The sequence below is a fragment of the Salvelinus alpinus genome, chromosome 14, assembly GCF_045679555.1.
Source record: "Salvelinus alpinus chromosome 14, SLU_Salpinus.1, whole genome shotgun sequence".
Classification (NCBI taxonomy): Eukaryota; Metazoa; Chordata; class Actinopteri; order Salmoniformes; family Salmonidae; genus Salvelinus; species Salvelinus alpinus.
The window spans coordinates 31542136-31553952 of NC_092099.1; the positions used below are offsets into that span (position 1 = coordinate 31542136).

At 44.4% G+C, this 11817-nt stretch overlaps 1 pseudogene; it reads right to left on the reverse strand.

Moving 5' to 3' along the window:
• LOC139538186 (tryptophan--tRNA ligase, mitochondrial-like) overlaps nucleotides 1-11321 on the reverse strand; it is a 36434-nt pseudogene extending 25113 nt beyond the window's left edge.
• Between the last annotated feature and the right edge of the window lie 496 nt (nucleotides 11322-11817).

Below are 11817 nucleotides of genomic sequence, written 5' to 3' on the forward strand. Positions count from 1 at the left end.
TACACAGGAATGTAACGCAAGGCTTCTATTAAGCATACTTTTAAAAAATCATTTAGCAGACGCTCTTCTACAGAGCGGCTTAAAAACAAACAATCGTTGATTGGACATTTTGAAACTGATTCAGTTAGTTGGGAAAACAACAGTGTTTTCTTTATTATGAGAAGACCTCAGGCCAAAATTCCATGAAGGAGCACAAGTCTCTTCTCTTTCCGCACTCTCCTAGATCTTTGAAACACATGTGGATCATAGCATATGGATGAAGAGGAATGCCAGAAATCTTTAACTCAGTGCAAAGTAAAGTGCTGTGACATCTTTCCACTAGAATGTGTAAAGATGTCAAATATATTGCTATACAATGGGAGGATCTGCCAGGACAGAGAGTGAAAAGATTTCTCACTAACCAGGTTTCCATCCAACGTTTTATGCGAGTAAAGTACATGTCGGATAAAAAGAAATGTAATGACAGGCCTGATGGAAACCGAAAATGTGTTGGTAAACCAAATGTTGCCAAAACAAATTACGCTAGACAAGGTGGGATCTTTTTGTGTCTGTAAAATTAATTATGCGAGGAATGTCGGTGGTAACGCTTTCATGTGCCAATATTGATATAACCATCATATCGACGTAAACTTGCACGTGTGCAATCCTCCAACCACGACTCGTCTGGAAAGCATGCAGTTTATTAGGCTACAGATGAAATAAGTTATGATGAATTCACAGGGTGGTAAAAGTGCACGATAATGCTCCTTCTTTTCCAATACATATTTTGGGTCTTATTTTGGTGACATGATCATCGACGGTTGGCTGCAGTTCGACAAATTAAAATAATCTTGCTCTTTTGTCCATAATAATCTCATCATGTAGACAATACCCGCATTGTATCCGCAAACTGTTGGCTAGAGCATATGTGCCAATACCAGAATGGACACACTCGCTATATAACGCAATATATTTTATGAGTTAAAAATGCGATAGAAACCCATTTAACTTGTATTTTTTATTGGGTACATGGGAATTTAACCGCAAAAGGTATTTTTTATGTGCACTACATCATCATGCACAGCCTTTTTGTCAATTTGATGGAAACACATCACTGGTGGGAAAATGTACACATTGTTTTTATGCAGATTTTAGAATAATCGCATGAAATTCTGGTCGCCAGTTGGTTGGAAACCTAGCTACTGAATGATGGATATTGTGCTCTTAAGTTACCACAAAAATATAAGTCTGTTTTCTTAACAGTTTCCCAAGCATGTTGTGTAGGCCTACATTGCAAGATCTAGACTTCCAATGTCATTTGAGTTGACTGGCTGCTGTCCCAGCCAGCCAACACCATAAATCACTGGTGTCATTGGATTGGGCAAGAGGCAGTTTCTCTTCTCAGGGATTTTCTCCTCATACATCATATCAGAGTGGCTCACTGACATCCCCCTCACAGGGCTTCCAGAAGACCAGCCGCTGCAGTGGCCACCACTCCAGTATGCCAATTTCAACACTTCTCAGAGTTGCCACCGGGGGAACCAGCCACCCCTGCAGGGTACAATCAGCCTCTCGTGAGCCCAGGGAAGCTATCCAGATCAGACCCAGCATGGGGAGCACTGAGCTGGGCCTAAGCAGAGTGGATTAGGCCCTCTCTGGTTCTTGTGTACGTCCGCCTGTGGCTCTCTCTCTCTCTCTCTCTCTCTCTCTCTCTCTCTCTCTCTCTCTCTCTCTCTCTCTCTCTCTCTCTCTCTCTCTCTCTCTCCAACTGAGACACACACACACACACAGGTTCAAGTGTTCCCCCTCAAACCCGCACACCCCATTAAAACACAGACACCATGCTGAACCAACCCCTAAAACAGGCCTTGGTCTAGCTGCTTCTGCAGCTATCACTACTCCTTCCTCATCTCCCCCCTCCATCCCTCTTTCTCTCTATCGTGCATCGGGACCTGTTAAGGCAGGCGATCAACAGAGCCCCACTTCAGTGAGCTATTGAGCAGGAAATGGTGTTTAATGTACATCCTCCCTTTTAGAGGGTGATAGAGCAGTGTGTGTGTGTGTGTAGGTGTAGCCTGTTTCAGATCACACCCCAGCTTGAAACAAAGTGTGAATGACCACAGAGAAAACACAGGAGCAAAATGAAAGAGAGCAATGGAGAAACTAGAGGGAAAGAAAGAGTGAGTAGGTCAGGGTGAGCGAGAGAGAGAGAGAGTTTATTTTTCTCTGAAAAGTTGGTGTGACTGGTATGGATGCAGGAGCGGGGGGCCCAAACGGAGCGTTTGATTAAATCTGTGGTTGACGTGTGAGACAGGTGAGATTGATGAGGTTCCTCTGTGCTTCACACTGTGCAGAGAGCGGGGATGGGGGGGGGGGGGGGGGTAGGAACAGAACGTGGCAGTGTGGCGAGCCAGGGAACAGGGCCCGCTCACGCCGTGGGGTCCCCTGGCTGATTAATGGGACTGGAGGCCCTTCAAAAACAGTACTCCCTGCAGACAGACCGATAGCACTCCAAAAATAACCAGGAGGCAGCCCAGCCCGGGCCTAGCTAACCCAATACAGAGCTATACTGCTAAAGCCCAGGCCCAGGACAACCCCAAATACATCTACAGCTACTGCTAGAGCCTAGGCCCAGGACTACCCCAATATATATCTACAGCTACGGCTAAAGCCCGGGCCCAGGACTACCCCAATATACAGTTGAAGTCGGAAGTTTACACACACTTAGGTTGGAGTCATTAAAACTCGTTTTCAACCACTCCACAAATTTCTTGTTAACAAACTATAGTTTTGGCAAGTTCGTTAGGACATCTACTTTGTGCATGACACAAGTAATTTTTCCTACAATTGTTTACAGACAGATTATTTCACTTATAATTCACTGTATCACAATTCCAGTAGGTCAGAAGTTTACATACACGAAGTTGACTGTGCCTTTAAACAGCTTGGAAAATTCCAGAAAATTATGTCATGGCTTCAGAAGCTTCTGATTGGCTAATTTACATAATTTGAGTCAATTGGAGGTGTACCTGTGGATATATTTCAAGGCCTAGCTTCAAACTCAGGGCCTCTTTGCTTGACATCATGGGAAAATCCAAAGAAATCAGCCAAGATTGTAAACCTCCACAAGTCTGGTTCATCCTTGGAAACAACTTACAAACGGCTGAAGGTACCACGTTCATCTGTACAAACAATAGTACGCAAGTATAAAGACTATGGGGACCACACAGCCATCATACCGCTCAGGAAGGAGACGCGTTCTGTCTCCTAGAGATGAACGTACTTTGGTGCGAAAAGTGCAAATCAATCCCAGAACAACAGCAAAGGACCTTGTGAAGATGGTACAAAAGTATCTTTATCCACAGTAAAACGAGTCCAATATCGACATAACCTGAAAGGCTGCTCAGCAAGGAAGAAGCCACTGCTCCAAAACCCCCATAAAAAAAGCCAGACTACGGTTTGCAACTGCACATGGGGACAAAGATCGTACTTTTTGGAGAAATGTCCTCTGGTCTGATGAAACAAAAATAGAACTGTTTGGCCATAATGACCGTCGTTATGTTTGGAGGAAAAAGGGGGAGGCTTGCAAGCCGAAGAACTCCATCCCAACCGTAAAGCACGGGGGTGGCAGCATCATGTTGTGGGAGTGCTTTGCTGCAGGAGGGACTGGTGCACTTCACAAAATAGATGGCATCATGAGGATATATTGAAGTAACATCTCAAGACATCAGTCAGGAAGTTAAAGCTTGGTCGCAAACGGGTCTTCCAAATGGACAATGACCCCAAGCATACTTCCAAAGTTGTGGCAAAATGGCTTAAGGACAACAAAGTCAAGGTATTGGAGTGGCCATCACAAAGCCCTGATCTCAATCCCATAGAAAATGTGTGGGCAGAACTGAAAAAGCGTGTGCGAGCAAGGAGGCCTACTAACCTGACTCAGTTATACAAGCTCTGCCACGAGGAATGGGCCAATATTCACCCAACTTATTGTGGGAAGCTACCCGAAACATTTGACCCAATTTAAACAATTTAAAGGAAATGCTACCAAATACTAATTGAGTGTATGTAAACTTCTGACCCACTGGGAATGTGATGAAATAAATAAAAGCTGAAATAAATCATTCTCTCTTCTATTATTCTGACATTTCACATTCTTAAAATAAAGTGGTGACCCTAACTGACCTAAGACAGGGAATTTTTACTAGGATTAAATGTCACATATTGTGAAACTGAGTTTAAATGTATTTGGCTATGGTGTATGTAAACTTCCGACTTCAACTGTATATATACAGCTACTGCTAAAGCCTATGCCCATGTAACGGATGTGAAATGGCTAGCTAGTCGGTGGTGCGCGCTAATAGCGTTTCAATCGGTTACGTCACTCGCTTTGAGACCTTGAATTGAAGTAGTGGTTCCCCTTGCTCTGCAAGGGCTGTGGCTTTTGTGGAGCGATGGGTAACGATGCTTCGTGGGTGACTGTTGTTGATGTGTGCAGAGGGTCCCTGGTTCGCGCCCGTGTCGGGGCCAGGGGACGGTCTAAAGTTATATTGTTACACCCAGGACTACCCCAATACATATGTAGAGCTACTGCTAATGCCCAGGCCCAGGACTACCCCAATATATATCTACAGCTATGGCTAAAGCCCGGGCCCAGGACTACCCCAATATATATCTACAGCTACGGCTAAAGCCTAGGCCCAAGACTACCGCGATACAAAGCTATAGCTACAGTCTGAGCTCAGGCCTAACCGTATGCCTACCCAATACTGCCAGAACTAGAGCCCTGGTCTAACAAACCCAATACCGCTACGGCCTAGGCCTAGCTAACCCGCTACAGCTACGGCCCAGGCCTAGCTAACCCGCTACAACTATGGCCCAAGCCTAGCTAACCTTATACAGCTACAGCCCAGGCCTAGCTAACCTTATACAGCTACAGCCCAGGCCTAGCTGACCCAATACAGCTACAGCCCAGGTCTAGCTAACCTGATACAGCCCAGGCTTAGCTAACCTGATACAGCCCAGGCCTAGCTTACCTGATACAGCTACAGCACAGGCCTAGCTAACCTTATACAGCTACAGCCTAGGCCTAGCTAACCTAATACAGCCCAGGCCTAGCTAACCTGATACAGCCCAGGCCTAGCTGACCTGATACAGCCCAGGGCTAGTTTACCTGGTACAGCTACAGCCCAGGTCTAGCTAACCTGATACAGCCCAGGCTTAGCTAACCTGATACAGCCCAGGCCTAGCTAACCTGATACAGCCCAGGCCTAGCTTACCTGATACAGCTACAGCACAGGCCTAGCTAACCTTATACAGCTACAGCCCAGGCCTAGCTAACCTGATACAGCTACAGCCCAGGCCTAGCTAACCTTATACAGCTACAGCCCAGGCCTAGCTAACCTTATACAGCTACAGCCCAGGCCTAGCTAACCCGATACACCTACAGCCCAGGCCTAGCTAACCTTATACAGCTACAGCTTTGTTGGGCACAACGTGTACAAATCAAGACATTGGACAAATGAAGTCCTTTCCAATAGCATTTGGTAACATTAATAGGCCTTTGCATTAAATAAGGAAGGTTTAGAATTTCTCTATAAAAATATTTCCTCCCTCAATGACTTAATGATGGAGTTGTTTAATTTTACTCCACAGACTGGAGGGAAAACGAAAGTGGAACTAATAATACCATAAGCACATAAGTCACAACACAGCAAAAATAACCTTCACACACTTCATCAATTATTCAATCTATAATTATGGTAACACTCAGGCCAGGGCCAACCACTGTCAGCTGTCTCTCCCCATCCCTCTCTCTTTCTCTAAAGAGTCCAGTAATTTCCTCCTGCACAGGCAGCATCTGTTGACTTGAGCTCGACCCAAAAGTGCGATACCAGATACTTGGTACATTTTAATTAAAAGTGTCAGACCTTCTGTCCAACCTCTGGGTCTCCACAGTGTAAGACATGGGATTGGGAAACGTGTAAGGCTCCCTTGGTATTAAGATGGACATATTACAGAGACAGACTTATTCTGTAATTCAGCTTAGGTATGTCAAAAAATGAAATTTGGACAAATGGCTAATGTGCAAAGCATTTGTGGGCCTAGCAGGACTGTGACATACCTAATTATCCTGTATGGAGGGGACTGGTGAGAATTAGTGGGCTTTTCTGACTGTTTAAAATAAATAGGGCAATTAATGAATATACTCAACCTAAAGTCCATGATGTTTCCCTGTTCCCCTCTCCCTCCCATGTGGGTTGAGATGACTGATATCAGCCACTGGGACCACAGTCAAGTTAAGGAGCGGACAGAGAGGAATGGATGGAGCACCATGTTACACAGAGCTGTGAGGAATCATGTCTACCCAAAGCTGCTGCAAGTTTGCACTCAGGTTAGTCTTTCTGCCCCTATCAACTGATTTAATATCAGTTCTGCATACATCACATCCTGACAAAAATAGATTCACCATTATGGCTCTCTCAGGCCAGTTATACACTGCTCAAAAAAATAAAGGGAACACTAAAATAACACATCCTAGATCTGAATGAATGACATTTTTTCTTTACATAGTTGAATGTGCTGACAACAAAATCACACAAAAATTATCAATGGAAATCAAATTTATCAACCCATGGAGGTCTGGATTTGGAGTCACACTCAAAATGAAAGTGGAAAACCACACTACAGGCTGATCCAACTTTGATGTAATGTCCTTAAAACAAGTCAAAATGAGGCTCAGTAGTGTGTGTGGCCTCCACGTGCCTGTATGACCTCCCTACAATGCCTGGGCATGCTCCTGATGAGGTGGCGGATGGTCTCCTGAGGGATCTCCTCCCAGACCTGGACTAAAGCATCTGCCAACTCCTGGACAGTCTGTGGTGGAACGTGGCGTTGGTGGATGGAGCGAGACATGATGTCCCAGATGTGCTCAATTGGATTCAGGTCTGGGGAACGGGCGGGCTAGTCCATAGCATCAATGCCTTCCTCTTGCAGGAACTGCTGATACACTCCAGCCACATGAGGTCTAGCATTGTCTTGCATTAGGAGGAACCCAGGGCCAACCGCACCAGCATATGGTCTCACAAGGGGTCTGAGGATCTCATCTCGGTACCTAATGGCAGTCAGGCTACCTCTGGCGAGCACATGGAGGGCTGTGCGGCCCCCCAAAGAAATGCCACCCCACACCATGACTGACCCACCGCCAAACCGGTCATGCTGGAGGATGTTGCAGGCAGCAGAACGTTCCTCCACTTCCATCTAGCCTCCCGCCTCGGCGTACACCTCTCAACATCTCAAGAGATATCGCCTTAACAAAACACAGACGCACCGGCGGTGAGCGCGCATTCCTTTCCTCGGCACCACCAGGCAGTCATTAAGGCGGGCAGTTCGTACATCACCGAGTGAGAAGTGGATCGTGTAGTAGGCTTATATATCGGTATACGGGGGTTTTAACTGGATCGTAGTAATTAGCGTCCTTGCTGTGCCAAAAGGCTCAATATATGAATATTGTCCCGGGGGCTCGTTCCTTGGCCGGAAACCCTGGGTTGAGGAGGTCAGTATTTACAGGTGTTGCATTGACTCTACCGAGTCAAGGTTGGCCACTCTAGGTAATATTCTAGTGACCTGAAATTAATGACAAAATGTATTATCAAAAATCTCATATTTTCTGAGGACATGTCCTTATGCAACAACAGTCCAAATCATTACTATATAAGCAGATTGAGCATACCAACACAAGCTAAGTGGGCCATGCTGTTCAAAACTCCATACTCCAGTGTGCAGGATTTTGTTCCAGCCTAGTACTAATACACATACACCTGAGGGTTTGCATCAGGTGTGGTACTGGTAGATTAGAAGCATGCATGACCAGCACCAAGGTTGGTGACTGACCACTGTTCAAGCAAATACACTAAAATAACTGTTATTTGAGAGTATCCATTAAATATGACATTGAAGACATGTTCCGGAACGTTGGCGACTACTATGTATTTTTAAGGTTGGTGACTGACCACTGTTCAAGCAAATACACTAAAATAACTGTTATATGAGAGTATCCATTAAATATGACATTGAAGACATGTTCCGGAACGTTGGCGACTACTATGTATTTTTTTAAACCTGCTTTGGGATGGACGTGTCAATGTGTAGCTTAGTTCATACATGCATAATTATTCTCGTACCTCAAGTAGCCATGAAATCCCTAGTTTGAAAGCAACTTTTTCTGGAAGCTATGCTGCACCAGTTCCCCTAAATTTTCCCCCACATGGGCCAGCCCCTTAGCAATTCGATTTCAATCAATGAACTTCAGCCCCTCACCATATGAGTGTTTATAAATTACATTATAGATTCTAAGTGCTGGTTTCCCAGGCACTGATTAGGCCTAGTCCTGGGGGGGCCTTCTGGGGGGGCCTTCAGTACTTCGTGGAGTGGGAGGTGCTGGGTTCCGGTTGCGGATTTTTTGGATCCTGAACTGCTGCGGGAGTTTCACCGTCGCCGGCTGGATCGCCCTGCGCCTCGTCCTCCGAGTCGTCCCCGAGGCCAGTGTCGGCGTGCCTCTGGAGCCGCGCGTCACGGGGGGGTACTGTCACGACTTCCGCCGAAGTCGGCTCCTCTCCTTGTTTTGTCTTGTCCCATACACACCTGGTTTTCATTCCCTAATCAATCTACATGTATTTAGCCCTCTGTTTCCCATCATGTCTTTGTGTGTAATTGTTTGTTTGGTATTGTGGATTATTGCCAGGCACTTTACTTTTGTCATGTTCCGTGTTTTTGGCACGTTATTGTTTATATGTGCTGTGTATTTTGGAATGGAATTACCGAACGGAAGTGCGCCTGTTCACTACACTCTGCTCTCCTGCACCTGACTTCGCCTCCCGTACACACCTTTGACATCAACCCCCCCCCCCCCCCCCCTAGAGTTCCCAGTTGTCTTGAAAGCACTGTAAATCCAGAGAATGCCAGACTTTGATGACAAATTTTGATGAAAAAATGTGCCCACAAAGGACCGCCGTGCCACCTTTCTGTTCATGTGAGCACAGCATAACAAGGTGAGTCCAAAATTGATTGTATGCTGCTGCATAAATGATGTAATATGCCAGGGAGATATGTATACTGTAGTTAAGAAAGTAATACCAAGTGTATGTTGTGTAGTAACCTGTTAGTAGCCCATGTGCCTCACCCTAATAATTTGGTCTATTTTCACCTCTTAACTTCGCCTATTGTTCTGACTTGGGGGTGCACATGTAGCCTATAACCTGTTTTTGAGAAATGTAATCATTGAATATTGTAAGAGTTTTCATTATCTGCTTTTATGCCCCCTTTATTTATCCTATGGTTCTGACTTGGTGCACAGGGAGAACACTGTAAGAATGGCCCATGTTCTGAATTCTGTCGCTGTACAATTCAAAAGTGCTGAACAAATAGTTGTATTGACTACATCCATCCTAACTCGGTCATGAAAGTCTTAATCGAAATTACGGATTGCCTCTTATCCGCTTGTCGTCCCCTTATGCCGTAGTTTGTACATCTCAATTGTCAGCAGAAGCCACATTTGTTTAACTTCGTCGGGATAGGGGGCAGCATTTCGACTTTGAACAAATTGCGTGCCCAAACGGAATTTCCTCCTACTCTGTCCCAGAAGGTAATACATGCATATTATTATTACTATTGTATAGAAAACACTCTGAAGTTTCTAAAACTGTTTGAATTATGTCTGTAAGTATAACAGAACTCATTTGGCAGACAAAAACCTGAGAAGAGGTCAAAACAGGAAGTGAGAACTCGATTTTCAAAACAGTGTCAAATGATACCCCTTCTAGTTATGGATAAGCAAACACTTCCTAGGGCTTCCACTAGATGTCACTGTCTTTAGATTTTAGTTATATGATTCTACTATAAAGGAGGGGCTCATAGGAGCTATTTTACTCAGTGGTCGTCAGAAACTTACTCAGTGGTCGTCAGTCTCTTTTGGCGCGCTCACGAGAGAGAGTGCTCTCGTTCCAATGCTCTTTCTTCAGACAATGAAATTCTCCGGTTGGATCCTTATTGATGATTAATGTAAAACACATACTAAATATGGATTGCATACATCATTTGACCTGTTTCTACGACCTGTAACGGAACTTTTTGAGTTTTTGTCTGGAGGGATTGCTCGTGCGTCATGAAAATGGATTCCTGGGCTGAACATGCTAACAACAAGTGGCTAAATGATGGGCTTTATGGAACTTTTCAGTCATTTATTGTTGATCTGGGAATCCTGGGAGTGCCTTCTGATGAAGTTATTCGAAGGTAAGTGCATATTTATAGTGTTTTTGTAGCTTTTGTTGACGCCAAAATGGCGACTATTTCTTTGGCTGGATTGTGCTCTGAGCGCCGTTCTCAGATTAATATTTTTCCGTAAAGTTTATTTTGAAATCTGACACAGCGGTTGCATAGAGGATAAGTTTATCTTTAATTATGTGAATAACACTTGCATCTTTTATCAATGTTTATTATGAGTATTTATGCAAAATCACCGGATGTTTTGGAATCAAAACATTACTGCACGTAACGCGCCAATGTAAACTGAGATTTTTTAAATATATATATATGCACATTATCGAACAAAACATAAATGTATTGTGTAACATGATGTTATATGACTCATCTGATGAAGATGTTCAAAGGTTAGTGATTAATTGTATCTCTATTTGTGGGTTTTGTGAAAGCTACCTTTGCTGAACCCCAGCGGAACCCCAGTCCTAGACAGGTTAAGCAAGTCAGCCATATCAGCTATGTTTTTTAAAGGCAGTAAATGAGGCTGAATTAACTGTTTTGCAGCCAGACAAGGCTTCGCTGATAGCCAGGTGTAGCAGTGAGTGTTAAGGTGTTGGGACTTTTGTTGGGACAGCAGTTTTTGTAAACAGTTTGTGGGCACCGTTTATCACCGTTATAGTGCAATTAATGTATTGTTTGTGTTGTGTTGTGGCTTTCAGGCATGCATTCCCACTTTTTTTCCCCCACCAAGATTGACATGCTAAAATCGCCACTGGTTGGTTGTACACTTGAACAAATCAATAATGATACCTTTCGTTTAGAAATCAGAGCTACATTTCCCCAACAAGCCAGGAATGCTTGTATCAGCTAGCAGTGACTGTTTTATGAACCTGAGCTGTTAACATTAGCACCCTACTCTTTTCTCCTGGTCTAAGAACAATAAAACACATAGCTACAGTAAATGTGCATTTGAAACACAATACCTTTCTCTACACACATTCTCCAGCGCAGAATATTCTTCTTGGAGAATGATGCTTTTGAATGAATTTAAGGAGATATTTCACGTTATCCCTGATGGGCAGAGCCATCTTGGAACGTGACAGGAACTACGGGGCTCCCACTGGCCATTGATTAGCAAGATTGATTAGCAAGATTGCGCCGACAGAGATGGTCGCCTCGATTCAGGTCCTTAGGAAACTATGAAGTAATTCGTTTTTCTATGTATTATTTCTTACATTGTTCGCCCAGAAAATCTCATGTGTTATTACATACAGCCGGGAAGAACTATTGGATATAAAAGTGACGTCAACTTACCAACATTACGACCAAGAATACGACTTTCCCGAAGCGGGTCCTTTGTTCGGACCTCCACCCTGGACATGGGATCTAATCCCAGAGGCCAATCCTGAACAACGCGGTCAGAGGCATACGGAACGGCCTACTGGTCAGATTTAGAAGGCGAGCACACCATCCGCCGCTTCCGAGCATATTACTCACCAATGTCCAATCTCTAGACAACAAGGTGGACCAAATGAGGGCAGAAGCTGGCTTTCAGGGAGACATCAGAGATTGTAACATTCTCTG